Below are 26,516 nucleotides of genomic sequence, written 5' to 3' on the forward strand. Positions count from 1 at the left end.
TTTACTCACGGAGGTGGCCAGATTTTCTATTCAAAGGAAAATTCTTTATTTAAAAAATGGAGTAGATTATGTTTTAAAAACTGATTGCAGCTGGTTCAGTTGAGGAAAAAGTCCCAAACAGTGCTCTTCACAGTTTCATTTGATTGTGATTTGGACCCACTTTAATGCATTTTAAGCTCTCATTTGTCAGGAGAGTCAAAATAAGTCACTGAACTCAATCTGACAGTCAAAGTGAAGCACTGCTTTTGTGAGCATGCCTATCAACACTACTGCATATTAAAGTGAATGTGGTGTGCTGCATAAGAGTGGAGACATAACCCTTTCATCTGCTCTGCTTTAGTAGAATACTCAACATACCTTTTGGTCACCAGGCTTTTAAAGGGACCTCAAGAGACAACAGAGAGCCCAGGGATGAGTGACAGAGTTAATTCAAGTGATCCAAAAATTGGTCCTGGAAGAGGGTTCTAAACAATGTATTATGTGGTTCATTTGCATCCCAATTACATGGGGAGTTTATTTAAAAATGCAAATTTCTAAAACAAGTTCTCTAGGTAGTTCTTAGGTTCATCAGCTCTTAGAACCTTTGTCATTGGGGAGAATAAGTTATTGGGCCTGATTATTTGGGAAGAGGAAACATAGAGGCAACTGAACAACGATCTTTAACTTAATAATAAGTTTATTAAGACCCAATTTGAATTATCCATCTTGCTCTCATGGACCCCTTTTCAGCTGCTGATGAAGCAGGAAATACAAATATTTCTTGCTATTTGTTCATGTTTCAAGTGGCATTTTTTCTCATTATTTCTTATAGACTTACCTGTCTCTTTCTAATATTTACTTTTTTAAAATATAAAGTCAATATATCTTATGTTATCTGATACGGAAATAATAGAAGAAAGAAAACAAAAATATTTGTTTAATATATATATATGTACACACAAATATATTCATAATAAAATAAGTAGAATACAAAAAAGAAACTTTTTTTAAAAATTTAATTTTATTTTTTAAACAGCAGGTTCTTATTAGTTATCCATTTTATACATGTTAGTATATATATGTCAATCCCAAGCTCCCAAACTCTAAAACTTACTTTTTTAAAAAATGTATAAAACATTCTGATGACTTCCATCTTTAGAATTGTAGAAACATCTCATTCCTCAGAGAAAACAAAGCCTTTCCTAGCAGTAAAAGGGACTCAGCCACAAAATGGACAGTATCAGCAGCTTTAAAACATAATAATGCAGTTGTGATTTTCACATGGTTACTTTTTACAACAATCTTCTGTTAAAGATTAGGACAAAGCATTAAATGCAACTCGCGGAAGGTGATCAGAAAGGTATTATGTGGTTGGTTCCTAACGTGTAGCTTTCTGGTGATTCAACATTAACCAAGGATTGAATTTTTAAAGCCTTGGACCTATCTTCCCTAAACATTTCTTCTCTCAGTAGGTGTTTGGAAGGGAAATGGATAACCTGGAGTGCTGGTATTCTAAATTGCTGGCTGAAGGCTCATCCATATGCTTTGGAACTGCGACCAGCAGGTAGCAAGCTAGTTCTGAAAATTGAGTAGGTCTAACAAGTGTTCTTGCCCACACAGTTACAGCTGGATAAAGTGGGGCTTGGGCCCAGGTCTTACCTCTTTCAATTATCTCTCACTAATTTCTCATACTGTTCCAAGTATTATAATATCCTTGTAGTAGCATTACATAAATATTTATTGAGTAAATGAATAACTTGTCAACTGAAAAAAATGCACAATATGAGAATTGTGAGTTAAGTTTTATTTGGGGCAAAATGAGGACTATAGACTGGGAGACAGCCTCTCAGATAGCTCTGAGGAATTGCTCCAAAGAGGTAGAGGAGGAGAGGTCAATATATATATGGTTTTGGCGAGAGGGGATATGTGCAATCAGGCACACATTTTGGCAGAAGGTGGCTGCTAGTCATGAAGAGCAGATGTCTCTGTTAGTGATTTTAGTGCTTTTCTGGATATGAGAAGATACAAGAAATTGGTCTCATAAAATCTTCTCTTGAAAATATCTAACTATCTGAAGGCCTGTTGTGCCAGTTTTTCCCAGAGCACAGAGTGCTTCATTCCTGATCTCCACCCTGAACTCCTTTCAGGGCATGTTGAGGGTCAGCGACTGCAGTGGCTACTGACTTCATCCTTGTAGAGGCAGATGGTGAGCAGCAGTCTTTAGTTGACGCACTAAGACTAAAGTTTTAGTCAACATAAAGCTCAGTTTGAATCAATATGTGTGACATAGCCATGGAAACAGTGAATGTAATCATGGGCTGCAGGAATAGATGTGTAGTATCTCGAATGGAGAGGGGAAGTTCTGCTTTGCTCTTTCCACTTTGGGCCAAGTCTAGCAATATAGTGTTCTTTTATGGGTTCCCCACTTTCAGAGAAACATTAACAAACTGGATATTAACCAGGACTGTGCTATGATAACACTAGAATCGTTAGTTGAAAAACATAGTTGAAAGACTATGGGATGTAAAGGAAAGGACTCATTGAGACTAACTAGTATTTTTGATAGCTCATCCCATAGGAGAGGCCTTAAACTAAAGGGAAGGAATTGGAGTTGTTCTGGATTGCCAGTGGGTGACAGAGATAGAGAGGCAAGTATTAGCTCAATATAAGGGAAAGCTTTCTAATGTTTTAAGAGAAATGGCTACCTTGGTGAGCAGTGAATTCTTGATCAGTCAATAGGCTGGCTTAATGAACACTTTACATGATGTAGAAAGGATTCAAACTTCAAAAGGATGATTAGTTTACATGTCCTTGAAGGTTCCTCCTGAACTTGACATTCTCTCATTCTCTTATCTCCTCCTCTTACCACCCAAGTCTTATGCTAGTTGTCTGGTGCTCATTTTAAGAGTTTATTCAAGAGTCTCTGAGACACTGCTATTTCTCTTTTCAAAGGCTTTATTCTTAGTATTTCTGTCTTTATTTCAAATAGGAAGGGAAAATGGACTTCTTTCTCTATTTCTGAAAAGAAAACTTTGTTAATGATTTCTTAATATTTATAAATACATAAGTATATATGATATATTGTTAATATTGTTCATCTTTTATCACCAGTCTGTGTAACTGATACTGTTCCCTAAACTATTGTGTAATACTAAAGTGAACAGATGAAAAGTGGGTTCTGTATATTTTATTCAGACCAGCGAAAGTTTATAATCTGAGGATCAAGATAAAAGCTTATTCAAGCTTTTGAATGTGATGTGTCCCGAAAATGGATTTGTTGTGGAATACCTACAAAATGCTTCCTGCCATTAGTCAGAATGATCTTAACAGACTTGTGGATATCAAGTCATTGTACTGTGCATTTGTACATTTCTGGGTGATTAAATCTTGGGCCACAGTAAGTTTTCATATTTCTTCTTATTCTAAATTTCAAATTGTGCTTTCCTGGGAAATGAACTATTTTGATTTAATTTCTGAATGAGTAAATCCATGAAACATTGGACATCAAAGTACAGTTGACCCTTGGGCAACATGGATTTGAACTGCGTGGGTCCACTTATACGTAGATTTTTTTCCAGTAAATGTATTGGAAAGTTTTGTGGAGATTTGTGACAATTTGATAAAGCTCTCAGATGAACTGTGTAGCCCAGAAGTATAGAAAAAAATTAAGCAAAAATGTGTCATGAATGCATAAAATACACGTAGATACAAGCCTCTTTTATCATTTAATACCATAAAGTGTACACAAATCTATTATAAAAAGTTAAAATTTATCAGAACTTACACATACACTTACAGACTGTACATGGCACCATTTGCAGTTGAGAGAAATGTAAACAAATGTCAAGATGCAATTTTAAAGTATAAGCATATAGGGACTTCCCTGGTGGTTCTGTGGTTAAGATTCCATGCTTCCACTGCAGGGGGCATGGATTCGATCTCTGGTCAGGCAACTAAGATCCCGCATGCCGCGGCTAAAAAAATAATTATAACTGTATAAAATCTGTAGTACATTATTGTCCTAATGTAATAATTTCATAGCCACCTCTTGTTGCTATTGTGGTGAGCTTGTTTTGTAGCAAGAACTGTATTAGAAATTTTTGTGTTTTCTTAAAGTAACGATGTTTCCTATACTGTATTATGAATGTGACCATAATACTGTATGCCATGAAAGTTTTATAACAATTCATTCCTTAGCATATAGGCTAGGCTACTGTGAAGCACTCCTATAGATTACACTAGGCTACTCTAAAGCAATTATATTGCTGCTTCATTATTAATACATGAATCATTATACCTGTAAATAAAAATGAATTTCTCTTTCAATATTTATTTATTTATATGGTTGTACCAGGTCTTAGTTGTGGCAGGCAGGCTCCTTAGTTGCGGCATGTGGGCTCCTTAGTTGTGGCATGCGAACTCTTAATTGTGGCATGCATGTGGGATCTATTTCCCTGACCAGGGATCGAACCCAGGCCCCCTGCATTGGGAGCGTGGAGTCTTCACCACTGTGCTACCAGGGAAGTCCCTATCTTTTTGTTTTTGATGTCTAGTGTTAGTATTATGTATAACATCTACAGTGTTTTATACCATATAATAGAGTATTGATGTAGGTACTGACAGACAGTTCATCTTGTCAACAGTTGATGTAAACTTATGGCATCTATAAATGCAGTATAGTACTGTAAATTTTCCTTATGGTTTTCTTACTGTTTTTTCTTTAGCTTACTTTATTGTAAGAATACAGTATATAATACATATAACATACAAAATATGTGTAAATCAACTGTTTATGTTACTGGTAGGGCTTCCAGTCAGCAGTAGGCTATTAGTAGTTAAGATTTTGGGGAGTCAGAAATTTTCAACTGCATATGAGTTGGTTCCCTTAACCCCTGTGTCATTCAAGGGTCAATAGTATATTTGACTTTTGAGCATGTGAGACCAAAATATGTGCAGTGTGCTGATCTGTAAACATGTTGACCCTGCTTATCATACTGTCTAGGTGCTTAACTACTCAGGGAAGCAAAGCCTGAAAAAACACCAAGGTTAAATTTTTGGTGTCTTCTTTTCTAAACAATTCTTTGGAATCAGTTGTTTAGGTAAGAGATTTTCTCCCTGGATTGCTAGAGAGTTTGGGAAGGAAATGTTCAAATTCTTTTTAAAATTAATTTCCTCTTGAAAGTAAGAAATACAGATTTACTAATATTTATCACGTGGTTTAACACTGGTGCCCTTACACTGCCAACTTGTCAAATAATCATGTGTTCTAAAGAGTCTCCCAGCTATTCTAGGAAGAGTGAGAGTCAACCATAGTGCCCATATTTATTAGTTCACTTTCAACATATAATTGTTTACTGTAGTGTTTGTCTTTCTAGTTAAGTAGATGACCATATCGTGCTATCTGGTTTTGATTAACTTTCAAAGATTCTTGCAAAAAAACCATGGGTTAAATATAATATTAACCACTCAAAGGATTGTAAAATGAATTTCATGATTTAATAAACACAGCCAATAATGTGCCTCATCTATTTGGATCTTTTTATCTTTGTTTAGCATTTTATTTTTAGCTTATGACAATCATAATTGAATTTAGAACCATACTTTTGAATCATAGCATCAATAAATGTTAAGCTAAGTTTGAGAGAAATGATGTATATTTGATTGCATTGATCTTTATTTTAGAATTTTTATTAAGAATATTTTAGGGGCTTCCCTGGTGGCACAGTGGTTGAGAGTCCGCCTGCCGATGCAGGGGACACAGGTTCATGCCCCGGTCTGGGAAGATCCCACATGCCGCAGAGCGGCTAGGCCCATGAGCCATGGCTGCTGAGCCTGTGTGTCCGGAGCCTGTGCTCCGCAACGGGAGAGGCCACACAGTGAGAGGCCCGCGTACTGCAAAAAAAAAAAAAAAAAAAAAAAAATATTTTAGTATGAGGAAAAATTTTTGGACCACTAATTAATAAACTGAAGTTATGTAAAGTTTTAATTTCATTTTTGTTTTATTTTTATAATACTTCTATTATTGTGTTTTTGAAATGTACCTACTAGCACAGTAATGGATATAATTTATATATTATATATATGAATATTTAAAACACTTTTACTCATAAAAGTACATAGTTCAGTTGACCCTTGGATAACAGATATTCAAACTGCACAAGTCCACTTATAAGCAGATTTCTTTCAATAAATATACAGTTGGCTCTCCGCATATGCTGGTTCTGAATCTGCTGGTTCTGCACCCATGGATACAGAGGGCCCACTATGGGACTTAGGCATACTTGGATCATGGTATCCATGGTGGGTCCTGGAACCAATTCCCTGTGAATGCTGAGGGACAACTGTAGAAAAATCTAGAAAAACTAGTCTAGGTTTGATACACTGGGAGTGAAAGAGAAAGACACATATCATTTTATTTTTCCTGTAAAACATAAAAGAATGGATCTCTGCCTCCACTTGCATCTTCCTTTCCCCAACAGGAATAGGGCCTTGTCATTCAGTTATAGGAAACTACTTTTAAGTTAGTGATTCTATTTGTACTTGACAGAAATTTCTACTTAAAGGAAACAGATTTATTTTTGTGGGCAAGCCTCCTTTTCTGTTTGGCAGTTTGCATCTATACATAAAAATTATATTTTCTTAAAAGGATAGCACATCAGCATTTGCTGTTGTACTGTGATCTATTTAGTTTTTGTGTCCATATGCTCTAGAAGAGAAACTTAGGTTTGTATCAACTAAGACAAATGAGACTACAGTTAGGCAGACCAACTGATTTAATTTCTACTCTTCAAAATGGTGACACCAAAACAACAACAACAAAACTCAAAAAACAAAAACAAAAAAACAAAGACAAAAAAGAAAAAACAAAGACCTCAAAACCTAGGATCTTTTCATATCCTTTGGATTGAGAAGTGAATGGAATAAATGAATCAGTTGATTTCATGGCAACCTTTCTTTCATTTCCAAAGGAGATTTTAAGAGATTGATTGAGAACATAAAAAGTAGATTCTATTCTAATAATTCTTTTATATTTTGATCAGAAAAGGCCTGAATCTTTGTAAGTCCAACAAAAGTACATTTCCCCTATCTTTGAGAACATAGAGATCTACTGTGGACAAATCATTTTTATTCTCCTTTTCTTCTTATGCTCTTTTAATTAGAATTTCATCTAGAATATTTTTTCTCTTATAATTGGGTGATGATAAAATTATCCAGTAATTTTTGCCAAACATTCAAAATTGTTGAGGATAAAGGGTAAAGTAAGATAACCTATAGTACCAATGAGTTGGTTCCTAAATTTTCTTACAATTAAATGGGAACTGGAGTCAGTTAGTGGTGGATTAAATTTTAGATCTTGTCTTTGCCTCAGTTAATAGGTTGACATCTGTAACAAAAGACCAAGACTGATACCAAGACCTATGAAGTCAGCAAAATTACTGTATACTAGTATATTTGCCTTTCATAGTTACTGACTTGAGTCTTAGATTAGGCTGCCTGGAAGTAGATTCTCAGATGAAGAGGTTTTCTGAGAAGTCGTCTCCAGAAATGCATCTGTTAAGGAAGTGAGAAAAGGAGGATCAGGAAGTGGGAGAACCTGACCCACAGTGCAACTGAGGCATCAGTAGAGCCTTTAGGGAGCTCTTGAGCTGGGATGTTCCTTCAGAGATACTCTATATTGAAGCAAAGATGTTTTTGTTCCTTTGTATGAGTAGCTCATTGACTGTGAGCTCTCCCCTGAGAGGGAGCTTAACTTTAAGTGAGGCAGTTCTTTGTGGCCAAGGGCATTTCTCTGTGAGGGACACAAATGTGAACTGTCAAAAGATGGTATTCCCAACAGCTGAGGGAAGGATGAGGAAGGAATCTGGGTGGAGCATCCAGTACCAATTATACTTGGTTAGGTAGCACAGTATTCTGCACTCAGCCATACAGGATGTAGAATAGCAGCTTGGCTGGGAAGGTGAGTCCTTGTGGATTATGGCTTCTCTTACTGGCAAGATTAATTAGAACTGTGCTTACTGTGGACCATCAAAGCAAACAGAGAATATTCACATTTTACCCCCCTTCCTCACCCATCACCTTCCTCACCCATCATCCTGAAAATCAAAGCTTAGGTACTGTGTTTGACAGTTGAACCTTAGATTTTTTTATCCAAGAGATTCTTCTAAATTGGACAGATACAGAGTTTATATTGATGCTGACTGACTTATAACAGAATTAAGCTTTCACATTAGGAACTCCTAAGTCTTGGGTCACCTTGAAGTTTTTGTTCTAAATTTTTTTCATTAGATAACTAGTTTCATGTTAATCATTGAGAAAGTGGTAATGTTTCTTTTGATTGAATTTGCTTTCAGTTATCACATTTGTTTACATTCAGATAACACTAAGCATGTTACAGCTGTGCAATTCTCTACCCTCTGTTAACCAGGCAGTTCTTAATCACTGTGAAAAGGAAGCAGTTGATAAATTTTCAGACAGTTTTGTGTCACTGAGATGACCCTGAAACAATAAAGGTTGATTTTTATATTAATAAAACTAGAGTGAGCTCTTGCAAACTCAAACCTTGGTTTTCTGGTAAATATAAACCCATATATTTTTATATTTATAGGACTTGACTTTAATGATATCAGGGTCTCTGTCAACCCTTAATAGTATAAAGTTAAAATTGCCTAGTTTATGTGTGTCCAAGTAGTTAAATGTGGGATGCAAAGCTAAGCAGCTTGGTTCATTGTTAGTTAAGTTGGATCTTTATACACATATGCTACAGTAAAACCAACAGTCATGCAACAAAATGATTTGAATTAAAAATTTTTTTTCAACAAATACTTACTGATGTGTTGGGGAAGCTAAAAGTGAACACTGACTGATGATAATCAATTTCTATGGGAGTGCCAAGCAGGTAAGGTAGAAGGCATCCTGGAGGAACTAACATCTGAGATGAATCCTTTAGATTGAGTAAGTTTCAGCCATGTTAAAGGCAGGGATATGGCAGGGAGGATTTTCTAGTAAGAGGGGGCAACAGGTGCAAAGGCCTTAGAGCTTGGCTGTAGTTCATGATAGTGAAAACAGACTACTTTTGTAAGGGTCAGTAAGGTGAAGAGGAGTTGAGATAAGCAGGGGTCTGATTACAGAAACATATATTGTGAGCATACAAGACTATCCTAAGAACATGGGGGAGCCACTGAAGTGTCTTTAACAGGAATAACTTGACCAGATTTGCATTTTTGATTGATTACTCTAGCTGCAGTGTGGTGAGCAGATGGAAAGGCTATGAGTAGAGGCATCAAGGTCAGTGAGGAGACAAGGAAGAGATCGTGGAGACCCAGATTGTGTGGAGACATTGAGATGGTAGTAAGTGGACAGATTTGAGAGTATTAGCAAGAATAGTGGGTCTTGGTAACTTATTGGATATTAGAAGATAAAAAACAAAGGTGACATCCTAAGCTTTTGATGTAGACACCTAGATAGATAAGAAACAGAATTTTTTCTCTGTGGGTAGGTGATGTGAAGAAGTGACAGGTTTACTCTGGGTGATGATCCATTGGTCTTCCAATGTAGCCTGAGATAGGGATTGCGGTACATGTAGACCTACTAGCACCCATTTTTTTTCACTATTGGAGAAAAGAAAAGACAATCTGGAGAGATGGAGAAAGGGAGAGAGAGGGAGGGAGGGAGGAAGGAAGGAGGGAAGGAAAAAAGGAAGGGGACCTAATGAATTTTTTTTAAAGCCTCATTTTACTAGTCATCAGTTGGAGGTACATAAATAACATCAGATGAGTGCAGCCAGTATATTAGCGTTATCATTGCTACCAGTAGGGATTAGCCTGCATGACACAGAGAGAGGGAGTTCCTTTGTAGGTCATGCTTTGAGAAACTGCAAAAGCCATCCTGACTTCTGCTGCTTTTGAATCCTTTTGTTTGTGAAAACACCTCAGTTTGGTGAGAGGGCATTGTAGGGAACAGTTGACTTGTATGGTATGCTGGTATATATTTCAAATACTTTTAGCAATGGGAATAGTATTGCCTGTTTGGGGGCTATTCTGTGATAAGTGGAGAATCTAATTTTTTTTTAATTAAAATTTTTATTGAAGTATAATTGACTTAAAATATTACATTAGTTTCAGGTGTGCAACATAGTGATTCAGTATTTTTATACATTACAAAATGATCACCATGATAAATATAGTTACCATCGGTCACAATACAAAGGTATTACAATATTATTTAATTTAAAATTTTTAAATTCATTCTTTTTGCGGTGCGCGGGCCTCTCACTGCTGTGGCCTCTCCTGTTGTGGAGCACAGGCTCCGGATGTGCAGGCTCAGCGGCCATGGCTCACGGTCCCATCCACTCCGCGGCATGTGGGATCTTCCCAGACCGGGGCACGAACCCATGTCCCCTGCATCGGCAGGCGGACTCTCAACCACTGAACCACCAGGGAAGCCCTACAATATTATTGACTGTATTCCCCATGCAGTACATTACATCCCTCTGGCTTATTTACTTGATAACTGGAAGGTTATACCTCTCTTAATCTCCCTCACCTATTTCACTCATCCCCTCACTTCCCTCCACTGTGGCAACCACCAGTTTGTTCTCTGTATCTGTGTTTGTTTCTGTTTTGTTATGTTTATTTGTTTTAGATTCCACATATAAATGAAATCATACAGTATTTGTCTTTCTCTGTCTGACTTGTTTCACTTAGCATAATACCCTCTAGGTGCATCCATGTTGTCGCAAATGGCAAGGTTTCATTCTTTTTTATAGCTGAGTAATATTCCGTTGCATACTACATCTTCTTTATCCATTCATCTATCAATGGACACTTAGGTCCCAGCATGGCTGTCTGCATGACCTGGTGGGTCCTGGGGCTGGTACTGTCCCATTGGTGGGCAGGTAAGCCCCTAACACTGATAGGCTAGAAGGAGGACTCCAAAATGGTGCATGCCAGCACCAGTGTCTGCCTGGTAGATCAAGCTCCCAAAATTGACTGCCACCAGTGTTTATGTCCTCGGGGGAGTCTCAGTTGCCTCCCACCTCTCTAGGAAGCTTTCCAAGATTAGCAAGTTGTCTAACCCAAGCTCCTTTCAAATTACGGTCTCTGTGCTGGGACTGGGAGCATGTGAGCTTTTGTGTGCCTCGAGTCTCTCATTTCCAACAGCCCTTTGGCTCTCCTGTATATAAGCCCTGCTGGCTTTCAAAGTCAGATGTTATAGGGGCTTGTCTTCCTGGTGCAGGACCCCCAAGCTGGGGAGCCTGATGTGGAGGTGGAGCTCAGATCCCTTGCTTCCTAGGGAGAACCTCCACAGTTGTGATTATCTTCCCATTTGTGGTCGCCTACCCAGGGGTGTGGGTATTGATAACATAGTGTCTCTGCCCCTCCTACCCAGCTCATTGTGGTTCCTTTTTTATATCTTTAGTTGAGGAAAATCTTTTCTGCTAGTCTTCAGCTTGTTCTCATAGACAGTTGTTCTGTAAATAGTTGTAATTTTGGTGTGCCTGTGGGAGGAGGTGTGCTCAGGGCCTTCCTACTCTGCCATCTTGGCTACGCCCCAGGACTCTCATTTCTTTTTGTATGCTTAAGGAAATATGTAGGACAATTAAAAATACATTTTTAAAAGCAACAGAAATAACACCATCACTAAAATATCTGGTAGAATTTATTACGAGAAATTCTTTCTTTCCTGTGTTGAGGAGAAAACAATATTTTCACCCTTGAGACATTTATGAGATCCATTAATTTCCCTTGAATTTCTTTTTTGTTAATTTGTATTTTTCCAGTGTCGAAGCTGGTCAATTTGTGCTAAAGGCCTTTTCTTTTGCACTTATATCACTTGAAATATATACACCATATGCTAAAATGTTTGTGTAAAGGTTTATGATACACACATTGTCATTTTTATATGTGACTGCCATAGATTTTTATTTTCCATTTTATCAAACCCTTTTGCCTCATGTCATCCTGACCATTACCTGGCACACAAGACACAAGCAGCAATTCACAAGCATTGTAAACCTTCATAAACTACTCAGCAAGTTTCGGGGTGAGTCATCTTTCCCAGTTGAAACTTCAGGTACTTATTTTCCCTCTGGGGAACTGTAGAAGTACAATGGGATGAATAAACATGCTACTATGTGTGAAAAAGCAGGACTCTTTAGGCCTTAGCCTACTGTCTTCTGATGTCATAACTCCAGTTTTTTTTTTTGCAGGTACTGAATATGTGACAGCTCTGTATCCATCTGTCTTCATTTTGGCATGTGGTCAGAGATTCTGATGCTCCTGAATGTGGGATTTGGACTGGGGATGGCTGGTCATGAGAAATAAAGAGTTTCTGGTTCCCGATTCCAAGTAAGTCACCTTCATATAATGAGAACCTATTATTTTATCCTGGGAGACATAGTCTTTACTAAATCATGGTAAAATTATGCCAAATAACACTTACCTTCATAGTCCCTCTGATCTGTTTATATTCTAACCATTCTCACTATGTTTCATTATAGTAAGTGGAGAACTGTCACTATAATTATTCTGTGCAATTTCATGATTAATGTGTACAACTAATTAAAATGATTTTATTAGACATTTTTTCCTCTAGATAAATCATTTTATTTTTTTAAGGAAAAATACTTCTAAACTGCCCTATAAAGAATATTGAGATTATTCAAAATCAAAGAACTAGATTTGTAGCCTATGTTGTTGTGTTGAAGACAGTATGTTAAATGAACTTGAAAATCTGTGATCAATTTCAGCAACTGAATTTCCTTTTTTCTTGTTTAATTGTTAGGGACAGCAGTAGAAATTTGACTTTAGAAGGGAATGAATAGCCATTTCCAGAAAGATGCTTGAGATTTAGGAATTGTTTGCATAGATGTTGTATATTAAACAGGTTAAACAAAGGTGTTCTTTTTCAAGTCTGAGAGTTTATATTCATGAATAATATTGCTTTTCTGACATTGGGCATTGCATTTAAAAAAAAATAATGTCTCTATAAACACATTTGTCAAAAAAAGGTACTTTTGTTCACAAAGATCAATATTTGTGACTGAGGCAGTGAGGCTTTTAAACATAAGTTGTTATGAGGTGATTTAAAATCCTTTAGAAGAGCAGTAGGAACTGCCTGATGCACATAGCCATAACTGTGAATCTCAAGATAACATCCTACAATTATAGGAAATGCTAGGTTTCAGGGTATACCTAATAGACTTATATACTTCTCCAAGCATACTGAGCTCTGACTCTGTGCCTCAAGGTGGAGCTAGATGGAGTGTGATGGTGTGGCCACAGACAGCACTATAAAACCAAAGCACTTCTTGTAGATTTATTGCAGATCACTATCTTGTTCCCCACCTTCATCTTTTTGTGACCTCACTTTCCCACTTGTGCTTTGGTGTTTTAATGGAGGAACTAGCAGCTAACAAATTCCTGCTCTACTTTTGATACCTTCAGGGGTCCACATATTTATCTCCCCCCCCCCCACCTCCTCTGCATAATTCATTGAAACTGTTTGTTCTGTTGTGTTCCTGCCACACTACACTGGAGAAACATTTACGTCAAGTAATACATGATCCACTGGAAGTGTCTGCTCATTTCTTCAGATTCAGTTTGGGGCATCTTTTCCTTCAACCCTTCTTTGATCTCCCGAGGTTGGGGATAACTATTCCTGCCTTGGATCCCCAGAGCATGTTGTACCTGTTTCTTTCATAACCACATAACCCTTTATTGCGCTTGTCTTGTTCTTCACTCCCACTCCAGACTGCAGGTTCTTCTAGGATGGGAAGTGTGTCTCAATCATTTTTAATGCTACTGGGCCTAGCACCATGCGTAACCAGTTCAGAAGGACAAATGCATACATTTATGCTGTCTCTTTTCCTGAATAAATTATTTTAAAAAGGAAATGCTGATGGATAGGGAGGTAGGCATATTCAGTTCATCACCAAGTTCTGCCTATTTTGCCATTTAGACATGTCTTATTTCCTAGTTTTCCATCTTGTTCTCTCCACCCAAGTTCAAGTTCTCATTCTCTTTCTGTTGTATTTTAAAATGGTCTCCTTACTGTACTGTATACTTACAAATTATTAGAATAAATTCATGTTGTTTGTTTTTTACAGTAATAATAATAATAATAATAATAACGACGACTGTCTCCTAATGGACTCCCTTCCCTTTAGTCTTAACTGACATTCATCCTCCAAATAGCTGGCATAATCTGAAGACATTCTTCCATAGTTTATAGGATAAATTCTAAGAGCCTAGCATGTTACACAAGACTTTTTGTGGTCTGGCCCATAATTCTCTAATTTCATCTCTTGTTATTTCCTGCTTCAGTCATACGGTACTTATATGGTCCCGTACAGGGCAGTTTCTTGCCTTTGCCTTGCTCTCAATTTTCCTGTTGCAAAAAATGCTCCTCTTCAGTCTACTTTTCTGGCAAACTCCTACTCATATGCAGTATACTGTAGAGGTTAAGAGAGAATAGGTTCATATCCTGGCTCTACCACTTGTTTATAAATGATTTAAGTTGCTCACTTCTCTGTGCTTCAATTTTTCTCAACTGTAAATCAGGGCTAGTAATAGTATCTGCCTAGTAAGTACATAAATGTAAGCTGTTGTTGTTTCTTTTATTCCTTTAGACTCAACAAAGAATTCTGCTCCTCCAGGAAATCTTCCAGGATTTTCCAGGATGGATTAACTTTCCTTCCTATGTACTCCATAACTTCTTCTGCAAGTCTCTATTCTTGGACTCACCACATTTGGTTGAAATGGTTTCTTTCTATAACTGCCTCCTCACCAGACCAGAACTACTTGAAGGAAGAAATCATGTTTTACATAGTTTTTTATCTTCAGCACAACACTTGCTAAGTAAATGTTTGATGAATGAATGAGTTGTATAGTGGGAAGAATTCATGCTTTGGAGTCAGACAGATGTGTTCAAATCCAGTACTTACTATCTGCATCTGTAGAGAAGTAGCTTAGTTTCTTTCACACTGTTTCTTTATGTATAAACAGGGATTATACCACCCCCTCCTTTTTTTTAGATTAGTGATAGTATGTAGAGTCTACTGCAGTGCCTGAAATAATGTTGTTATTAGTATTATCTTGAAAATGTATAATAATTTTATCTCAGAGTTAGTAGGAAGATACATTTTTTTCCCCTGAAGAATCATCTTAACTCTAAAGAATATATACTCTATTGCTTGTGTTTTTCTAAAGCTCATCTCTTGTTTAATTTCCCATGAAGTATCCATGGCCTCTTGAATACCTGCATTGTCCGTAACACTCAGTGGATACTTAGCTTTTTTTCCTTGCAATTTTACCAACCTCTGTATGTTTGTTTTGTCTGTGCAAATAGATTGTAAGCCTTTTGAGGACAATAATCTTATCTTACATATCATTTAGTTGTCTTCCTATCTTCCCTGTCCATTGCTCTTACCCCGTCTTCCTAACAGAGATCTCTATATAAATAACAGGTCAATAAATGTTGATCTATGATGATAGAGGACCAAGAGCAGGCAGCAGCAACTGGAATGTTTTGTCTCTGGGAAGGTGCATCTCATTTGAAGTAGAATCTCAGCCAACAGTTAATGCAAAGATTGCACTGGATGTGAAGGGGGGAACATTAAAAGAAGTATAAGATATGGTCCCTTCTCTGCAGGAACTGACAATCTATTTGGCAAGATAAAGCATGCCCAAACTGAAATGTTAAGGAGTAACACTGGACAGAATGTGATTAGGTCTACACAGTGTTCAGAGGAAGAAAAATTAGTAATTCATGCAGGTGAGGCTGAAGTCAAGAGATTGTTGGGAGACTCAAAGGCAAAAAAGGCAAAACCTCATGGATATTTGAATACCTGTGATGTGCCAGACATTGTGATGAATCTGTGTTGTGCGTGTGTGTGTTTGTATGTGTGTGTGTGCCTGCACATGTGATAGGAACTTTATATTCATTCATTCATTCATTCAGTAAACATTTTTTTAAATTGTGGTAAACAACACAGAACATAAAGTTTACCATTGTATCTGTTTAAGTGTACAGTTCAGTAGTGTTAAATGTATTCACATTGCTGTGTAACAGATTTCCAGAACTTGTTACATCTTGCAGAACTGAAACTCTATACCAACTAAACAACAACTCCCCATCTCTTCCCTCTCCTTGAACTTGTGTGGTTTTTTCTAATTCCTACAACAAAATGTGAGATAATGTTAGGGATTCCATTCCACAAGGAATTAAGTGAGGCTTAGAGGTTTAAGAAAATTTCCCGAGGTCTTAGAGTTAATAAAGGTAGAACCTCATGAGCCATGGTCTGGAAGGGAATGAACTATTAGGAACCCACAATTTTAGGCAAGATTGTGGAAGAGCTATATTTTGATTTTTTGTAAGAGTTGGTTTTTATGGGCCATTCAGGGCCACGGTGGCTCTTGCCTCTAAAATGTGCCATAACGCATCTGATACTGCTCTGCTTTCAGTAATTCTACCTAGGCCTTAGGTGTCTGATGTCTGGAATGTTGCTGAGGAAAATGGCTGCTGGATAGAGAACATCAGGAAAATGATAGTGAGTTCCTATGTCTGCTTTTTGGGCATGTGATCCTCCTGGCCACAAGGTATTGAAGACAATTCTTTGGGGTGAAAGGTGTTGGATCAAGTATGAAACATTGCTAGAACTGTTTGCGAAGTGGAAGGAAGGAACTTGAATGTGTCTTAATGGAAAGCCAGCCTATTGGATTGATGGTGGCAAGTGCAAGGAAGTGTGTAGGTGATATTTTTTGCCAGATTTTCAGGATGACAGGGAGGAATGGAAGTGAAAATACAACAGCCAAAATATGGTCCCCAACTTAGAAGATTTCCCTGTTGATTGAGGCCTTATAAATAGACTTTTCCTGCTGAGATATATTCTGGCAATAGATTAGGCCACACATGGGGTTCTACAATGTAGTTGTTTAAGGAAGGCACCAGAGGTGGCAGATGTACTTGGAAGGATGAATCAGGAGTGGAAACCATTAATTGTGAAAAAATGCATTTTATTTTTCAGGCACTATGTGAAGTACTTTATATATATTTTGTCTAATTCTCAAAACATCTTGTGGTAGGCATTATTGTCCTTATTTGACAAACTGTGTCTCCAAAAGGTAAATAATTTGCGCTAGATTGCTGGGATGGTTATTTAAACTATCATCTCTCAGTTTCAAAGCCACTCTTCTATACTTTGCTTTTTGATACTGGGGCTGGGCGTCTGCAAATCACATTTCTGCTTTGTCAATTGGTTTAACTCTGTCATTGGAGGTGCTAGAGGGAGACTGCAAGCAGGAGGAAGTAGATGGAACATGCTTCTTCCTCTTTGCTCTTATTTTCTGTTTTTCTTCCTATTTGTTTTCTATTGGCTTTTTTTCCCCCCGTGAGTGTCACCCCAGCAGTGCTTCTTTACCTCTGTAGCAGCAGTTTGTTCCAATAGCAGCAGTTGAGTCCAATTTGCAGTTTTTTCCCAACACCCATAGAGCCAACCCTTAAAGACCCCAGTAGCAGCTGGATAGCTCCCCATTTTCAGAGTTCTGGGACATCTCCTCCCCAGGTCTGGGATGCCTCCTACTTCTGAGCTCAGGGACCTAGCACCATCTGAGTATCTCCTTTTCTCAGAAATCTGAGTTTCAACACCATGGGGTCTGTCCTCCAGTCTTCTAACAGTTAATAATTCCCAGTTCTTCCTTTATTTCTCCAAACTCAGTGATGGCAGTTGCATCTTGCAGTTACTATCTCTGTGATAACTTAGAGTTCTCTTTTTGTCTTTTCAATAGCTAATTAACAACTTTTACTGAATTAACAATTCTTTTTTGTACAGTATAGTGATTCACGATTTTTAAAGGTTATATTCCATTTATAGTTCTTATAAAATATTGTCTATATTCCCCATGTTGTACAATATATCTTGGTAGCTTATTTTATACATAAATAGTTTGTATCTCTTAATCCGCTACCCCTTTATTGCCTCTCCCCGCTTCCCTCTTCTCACTGGTAACCACTAGTTTGTTCTCCACATCTGTGAGTCTGATTCTTTTTTGTTATATTCACTAGCTTGTTGAAAGACAAACACTATATGATATCAGTTATATGTGGAATCTAAAAAATACAACAAACTAGTGAATATAACAATTCTTTATATTACTTTCTGTTTAAATAAATGATGTGATTTCAGTCTCTTGGTTGGATCATGAAACAAGTATATAACTACTCATCATCATCATCACCTTGTCCTCCATTTATTATTTAATATATGTTTATAAGGTCATAGAACTACATTTCTTTTCTTGCTACTGATCTGGCTGCCTGTGGGCTGGAGCAGAATTTTTCAGGGGCACAGGCAGTTCAATCTTGCTAACACTGGTAGTGTCCAACAGCCCTGTCTTGATGAAGTTTTTTAACCTAAATATTCACCACTACTCAAGCCCCGAAGCAATTCCAGCAAAGCTCTTTACAAGGGCAGGGATGATGCTTGTTTTTCCCTGTTGAATCCATAGGGCCAGGAACAGTGTCTAGCAATGTTTTGTAGGTGGTTAGTATGAATTTGTGAACAAAGGATTGGATAAATGAATGAATGAATGAATGAGCAAGGCTCAGCTAGAACTTTGTCTTTTCTAGTGGATAGATTCTAGAAATTGACTTCCTGGATTTCTGACTTTATACCTGATTTACACTTCTGTTTCCGTCTGGAACCCAGGATGTTTGACTGAGGCATGACTGCCATTCTAGAATTTGTCCATCTCACACTTCTTCCTTTCACTATTTACACCTTTGCGCTAGTGGCTGGGGATTTACTTCCAACCAGGTGGACCTTCCTTGAATCATGGTATTGCTATGGTCTTTGCCTGCTGCTGGGCTCCACTCGAAATGTCTCTGTGGAAGTAACCTCACCCTGAGCACTGGGGCAGTCCTCTTTGTCATTAGGATTTGCGTAGTAGCCAACCTCTCATGCTGTATACTTCCAGCTGCGTGAGCTCTATCTGCCCCTGTCCCAACCCCAGCCTCTTGCCCACCCTTACCCCCCCTGGGATCCTGGCCCATGCTCTTCTCACTGCGTACCTTTGGAGATTCTACATGTCATGTGGTTAAGCCTCTACAGTTTAGGATGTTTATATTTCAGATATTTTTTTCACTGGTGCTTATTATATGCAGCACAAGCCAAGAAAACACTTTCTCCTTAACCTCACCTCAGAGGTGAAATAAAATTCACTTTTGTGTTTAAATGTTTCCCGGTCACTTTTATGCTTGAATAAACTTTTCCTGGGTATATGACTATTAAAGCAAGGGTACATTAATATACATCCCTATGTTTATATTTAAACATGACTTAATATTATTTCCCCTCAAATTGGGGTCAAACATGATTTTGTGTAAGATTTAAAAATGAATATCTCATGTTTTGTCTTCACTTTTTATTGTTTCTACTGTTTTTACTTTATCATGCAGAGAAGAACCATTCATGGATGGTTCTTCTTGGTATCACGTTGCTGACTTCTTTCTGGTTTTGTCTTCTCTACCTGTAATATCAGAGAGTGGTAGAAATTTCTGCATGACTCAGAATGTTAGAAAGCCTCATATCATAGTAATACAACATAACAGCATATCCTGAGCAGATTTTTCTTTTAATAATCAGAGTTCTGGTTGTCAGGTTGTACTAGAAAGCTTTTCAGGGTGGGATGCCTTTGAAGTAACCACACAACTGCTTCTCCTCTCTTTCCTCTGTGATTACTGTTGTTTTGGAATGAATAAATAGATGATTGATTTCATGGCCAGATGCAACAATGAGACCTCACAGAACAGAGTTAGTTGGAACACAGAAGTGGAGTAGCACCACAAGGTTCTACCCACAAGAGCAGATAGGGGAAGATATTAGCAGGAAATTACCCAATGAAATCTCAACAAATAGATTATGGTTAGCTGGGAAGTGTGTAGCAGGTAGTGGGGACCCAACAGTGAGGTCTGGAGAATAGGCACTACTGCCTAAGAAAACTGTGGAATGGTAGGAATACAAGAGACCTAGGTCCTGGAACAAAGTTTGAAATCAGGGATTTAAGAGCTCAAATTCATACAGACTGACTCAGTGCTGGGTCACTGAGCTATGGCCTAAGGCTCTGTAAGTCTTTTTACCAGTAACTGGAACAAGCAATCATGAACAATAATTTAGGAGTTAAGTGGGATACATAGTGAGTTGGGTCTGATTTCCCTGTGTGTAAAATTTAGAAATGGTAACATTGCCATTGGGCAAGGGTTAGATACTGCTTAGGATTAGGACAAAGGACTAAGACAGTAGTAATCCTCCTCCAGATAATATCCCTTGCACTTTTGTTCTCATTGTCGTCTGGGTGATTCTGTGATGTATTGGGATGAGGAAATAATTAGTCAGAAGGGATCTTGGAAGTCATTGTAATAAAATATTTGTGAATATCAGGTTGGGTCTGGGGTACCACTTGACTCCTGAAGTGTGGATGATGGTTAATTCTATATCTTAAGTTTCTGTAATCCACAGGTTCTCAACCAGTTGTGATTTTACCCTTTCCTCCCTCTATCTAGAACATCTGTCAGTGTCTGGAGACATTTTTGTTTGTCATGACTAAGGGAGGAGAAAAGGGAGCTGCTGTTACTCCATCTAGTGGGGAGAGGCCAGGGATGCTGTAAACTATCCTACAATGCACAGGAGCTCCTGACGACAAAGAATTATCCAGTCCAAATGTCAGTAGTACCGAGGTTGAGAAACTGCTGTAAACCAAATGAGATCTGTCATTCTTTTTATTATCTTAGGATTCTTTGTCACTATGGACATATTTCTTAGGCAGTTGTAATACCCCCTACAATTTTTAAAAAATTTATTTTGAATGTCACAGAATCATCTTTCAGCACACAGTTATCTACTTGTTCTCCACAGATGAGCATTCTCAAGCTATGGTCCCTCTGTGTTTATATTTGTATGTGCGTAATTCATAGTGGTGGGACAAATGAAACTGCAGACCTTCATAGACAGACATTCACAAGGGATTAACACATGACCTTGACTTTTTTATTGACCTTGACTTTTGAGGCTTTCACCACCTGAGCTACTCAATGAAATAGGTACTCTATATAGAGATGAAAAATGGTTCTCTTTTTTTTCTCTAAGTTTGAAGCTGCAGTGTGACCTAATATTTGTTTTAATGCTGATGAGTTCTTTCAGCGCAGTCAAAAGCAACAAAACCTGGAGTGAAATCCTATTATTCTTGTAAGCTCATGTGCATATTCTCCCCTCATCCAGAAATAACTTAGAGACTTGGCCTGGATTTTTTAGTGTCTGTATACCCTGGGCTACCAATAAAATGTATGCTGACTGACCAGAGTGGAGGGACCTTTGTTAATCTTTTAATCAGCTGGGTTTACTTAGGTCTACTTGATTTTTTCAGAGGAAGTTTTCAGTAATGGGGAATTTCTGTGCACCTTTAATCCTGGGTTATTGAGGGGCTAGATGAGTTCATTCCCTCTTCTGGTGTTCAGGTGCCTTATATGTATCTAACATATAGAATCATAGATTTGAAAGAGCCTTGACAGGGGTTGGTAAGCTACTGCACAAAGCCAAATCTGTCCTGCTGCTTGCTTGTTTTTGAAAATAACATTTTATTGGAACACAGAAATGCCCACACATTTACGTATTATATATGGCTGCTCTTGCATTGAAACTGCAGAGTTGATTGGTTGCTACAGAGACTGTATGGCCCTCAAAGCGTAAAATACTTATTATCTGTCTCTTTACAGAACAAATTTGTTGATCCCAACACAATCCAACTTTCTGATTTTACAGATGAAGAAACTGATCTTAGAGATATTGACTAGCCCAAGGTCAGAATTGAGGTTTTAAAGCATGATAAATACGTTTTGAGGGAGGATGATGAGTATCAGACCAGTGACAAACTATGTTCTAACAGCAAAATGAGGGAAAAAATAAATATGCTATAGGTCATTTACCTAAAGACGAAAAAACCTGGCTTGATTGATTTATTTCCCCCCACAGAATCGATCGGTCGTCTTTGTGTCATGCAGATATAGCTGAAGTAAGACTTGAGTGAAGTGATATCACAATTTTATGCAGTTAGGTCCCTGTTTTCCAAAGAATAGCAGCATATTTATTGGTCAGCCTCCTGTGTCTCAGTATTATATTCCTCAAAAGTTGAATTATTGATGGTAAGTCAGGGAAGACATTTTGGTAATTGCTGAAATCCTGAATGTATTAAGACTGACTAAGTGTTCCTGTGTTCTGCTGTGGCACCAGCTGACAGTGATGAAATCTATAGAAGTAGGACACATTTCCATAACATGAATATTCAGGGTTGGTGATGCAAGAATTATTATTAAACCACTGAGAAGGAACACGTTCTCCTTATTATTTGATTGAATACTAAACGTTGCCTTTTTAAAATAATTCAGTATGAATACTTTGATAATGAGGAAAGAGAGATGCATGGGAAAAAAAATCTCATACAATTTTCTCCTGATACGTAAGAAGGAAATTAAGTTAAAACGTATAGCATGTCTAGAGGAACTATTTTGGAATCATTAGCTATATATATATATATATATATATATATATATATTTTTTTTTTTTTTTTCTTTTTTGCGGACCTCTCACTGTTGTGGCCTCTACCGTTGGGGAGCACAGGCTCCGTATGCGCAGGCTCAGCGGCCATGGCTCACGGGCCCAGCCGCTCCGCGGCATGTGGGATCCTTCCAGACTGGGGCACAAACCCGCGTCCCCTGCATTGGCAGGCGGATGCTCAACCACTGCGCCACCAGGGAAGCCCCATTAGCTATATTTTATCTAAATCTGTCTTACAAATATTGAAGTATAATGCAGTAGAAGTCAAGATAGAGTTTGATTTAAATGATTTATATAAAAATAGAATATGTAAAGAAGCATGCTTAACCATAAATAAAGACCCCTGAAAATAAGTAAAATGCCTATTACAAATGACAATAATTATCACCTAAACAGTATTTGTTAGATATTGGACATTACTACATTTCTGAGAAAAGATATTTGCTTTTCTGTAAATGAAACAGTTTATACTTTTCAAAGGGCCTTAGCACCTCTAAGAATCCTGAGTATACAGCTGAAGTGCCACCATATATGAAGTACATCTGGTTCTTCATAGCAAGGATTTTATGTAATAGAAAATAAAGGAAACTGATTTCATTCATTTACCCTTCAAACATGAATTGAGCCTCTACAGTGTGCGAGGCGGTGCACCAGGCTCTGGTCCCACACAAATAAAATATACACAGAGTCCCTGTCCTCTAAAAACCCATGACCTGGAGAAGGGTGCAAGCAAATAAATCGTTTCTACAAAGAGCGATATGTGATACTTATTCTGTAACGGAGATAGGCTCAGGAGTCTGTTGTGCCCAATTTACCTCCGCTTTTACTAGTTTCTCATTATTTGTTCTAGCTCTTTTCCCCTAATTAGTTTCCATGGGTTTGTCCCTTAGGCCAAGATTGGGTTTGGTACCCTTCTATTTTTCTCTTTCTACCGCCTCCTCCTGCCTTGAGGGTTTCAACTCTACCCTGATTGTTACAAATTGGGTTGTGTTTCCCCTTGACTGCCCTCCCCAAACTCTCCCTACCTCAGTGCCTTGGACTTTAGATTTTCCACTTCCTCCATCTTCTCTTCGTCTTTTCCCTCACCAAAACTAAGCTATCTAATGCTCCATTACTGAGGTTCACTCTGTTAACTAGTAAATTAAGTAAGTATTCTATTAATTCATCTATTAGGTGTTCCTATCAGGTATAAGCAAATATATCTCAGAATCTATGTAGCATTTCTAAATAGGAATTCTTGATGACCACAAATCCTTTATCCAAAGGGAGTGGAGGGAAGCGAGGCTAAAGTTTCAGGCATTGTCTTCAAAAGGTGGAAGGACATTTTTTTGTTTCTTAGATCACACTATGTAGGTAAAAGGTAAACAAATACGAGACTTGGTGAATCAAGGTTAGTGAGAGACTAGAACGCCATAGATGTTTCACAGGCAGTTCTTTTTAGCACAATGGCCACTCATCCCATACTTTTTTCTTCCCCAGTTTCTTAAAAATATACCAGCTCTGTATGGGGCATGGCAGCATGATGTATTGTGAAGAGATGGATTTAGTGTTTCAACAGTGCTCAAATCAGACTCAGTTTCTGCAAAAATACAAATGCATGTGCAAACACTTAACGTGTGGTGTGGCTTCAGATGTCAGTATATGTGTTCAGCCCAATATATGTGTTACTTTTTTCATTATTTTTTACCCCTTCCTTTCTTTACTAAGAGGGATAATAAGCAGCAGCTATTTGCACAAGTCTGAGTAAAGAAGCTTTGTAGAGAAAGCAAAAAGTTTTTCTGGAACTGACCTCCGCAGGGCAAATTCGGAAACTGGCAGATCTACATTATTTATTTTTTTCAAAGAGAGAACTGCATCATAATCACACTCCTGGATGTATGGTGTGAATGAGTGACAGCTGAATACCTCAGTCAGGTTGAGATGGCAACCGGAAATGAGTGCCTCTGAGGGAAGGGGCAGGGACCTCCTCCAAGGTTGCACAGAAGCAAGACAGCAGGCGGCATTGCAGGGAAGGCAACTGCTGGGAGATGAGCTATTATGGGATGCCTCTCTCTGAGATAGGGTAACAGGGTGTATATGCTTCAAGATGCTGATCCTATTCAGTGAGCCACTCTGGAAACTCTGGTTTTGACCTCATTTTTTAGGCTTTTAAAAAGCAACACCCTGAAGATAATTTGTTTGTTTTGTTTTGCTTTAATGACTTATAACATTACAACATGGTTTAAGTGCAAGAGAGTTTAGAAAACATTTAGAGAAATGGAAAGTCACCGATGTAAGCAAAGTTGAAAAGGAAACACGAGTCTTCTGTTAATTTTACCAACAGGACTCAGGGCAGAACTGGCTGAACTTTTTGACAGAAGGAGTAGGGCATTGCTGGAAGGTATTTCGTGGCCCTGGCTGAGATAGTGAGGGTAGGGTGTGAGCCAGGAACTGTTATCCTTACTGGGAAGAGGGGAAGAATGTCTGAAACCACTTCTTTATTGAGCAGAGTGTCGGAGATAGAAACAAAAAGAACCAAATTAAACTCAGTCATTACAAAGCATCTTCTTTATCTCTGCAGGCCCACAGCAGAGTTGGGGTAGGGGTGGTCCTGGGGATGAATGGCTATTGTCCAAGATACCGTGGTGGGGCGGCTATGGAAAGATGACATCAGCAGTGATTTCAGGAATAAGTATATTAATTGTGAGTATTTGGACACTACCTGAGTCACTTGTGAGACCGGGAGGACACACTGGATAACCTTCAGGGATCTGAAAGTCAGAAAAAGGGCTAGGAAATGGGCCGGAGAATGGTATATAACCTATGATGTAGTCATGAGCCCAAAATGGGAAGACAAATAGGAAGCAAAATATGTGGGGGAGGAGCAGGTGCTGGGATTAGAGGCAATTCTAGGATAACTTCCAAAGGGTAGAGATGTGCCAACAGTAGCTTGATGATAATCAAGTATTTTGTCAGGGCAGCTTGGTTCTTTCTCTGGTAACCCACCCCCAAAACTGCTGTTCCATCAAAACTATAGCTTCTTTGGTCTAGGAGTTTCCTGAATCTGTCTTGAGAGGTAATAATACCTTCTGGGTAAACTGGAGACTTCACCAGAGCCAGATGGGAGCTGACTCTAAAGAGTCTCCATGATAACTGCTATTGGTCACATTCCTTATGTCTGGGCTCATATAGAGAGTTTAGATTGGGTCTCTTTTCTGTCTTTTCAAGGAATGGAAATCATAACTGCGTATTTCATTTTTTGTTACTGTAAGTGATAATAAAGTCATTGCCAGTATATCACAGGATTAAACAAAAATGACCAGAAAAAAAATGACCTTTCAGAGCATTTGTTTCTTGATGTTCAATGTAGCCAACCTTATTAAGGACAGTATATCAATAGTATTGTTCTAATTTGTAGCAAAATTAAAATAATATTTCTGCCTCATGTAAGAATATATAAAATAAAAAATTGTCATTTTCTGGTATAAATGCAGTGATAGAATATGTAGGAACTTGTGATAACTTACTGTTTTTTAAAGGATGGAATTCAGTTTTTTGGTCCTGAATTAGAGTTGTGATTTGCTAAGTTTATTGTAAAAAAAAAATGAACTCATTAATCTAGAGCTAGAAGCAATCAGTGAGGCAGATAAGGAAGTTTCCCTGAGTAACACTGCTAGAATGTGTCTCAGTATAGAGACTGTGAAGTCAGGGGGAGGCATAAGGAAGCCCAGTAAGAAGAATCTAGACTAGGAGAGGGATGGAGTGGGCTGACCCCGAGGACCAAACACTTCTATCATTCTTATTAGGGAGGAAATGCAATATTTCAAAAAACTCTTCTAAAGGAGAGGAATAGCTATATCTTCTAGGGCAACCTTCTCTCATAAGATATGCTTGTGTCCTGCTGCTGGGTCCTGTTTGCCTTCTATTGAATTGCTCTCCTCAGGCATGTTCA

The 26,516-nt window shown here is 38.1% G+C and overlaps 1 long non-coding RNA gene across 1 annotated transcript in view; it reads left to right on the forward strand.

Annotated features, from left to right (window-relative positions):
* Positions 1 to 26,516, forward strand: part of LOC132430705 (uncharacterized) — a 109,415-nt gene that overhangs the window by 7,654 nt on the left and 75,245 nt on the right. Inside the window, exon 2 of the long non-coding RNA XR_009520550.1 lies at positions 12,188 to 12,326. This is a non-coding gene — a long non-coding RNA (uncharacterized lncRNA). The remainder of the gene's footprint in view (positions 1 to 12,187; positions 12,327 to 26,516) is intronic.

Source organism: Delphinus delphis, chromosome 9, assembly GCF_949987515.2.
Source record: "Delphinus delphis chromosome 9, mDelDel1.2, whole genome shotgun sequence".
NCBI classification, from domain to species: domain Eukaryota; kingdom Metazoa; phylum Chordata; class Mammalia; order Artiodactyla; family Delphinidae; genus Delphinus; species Delphinus delphis.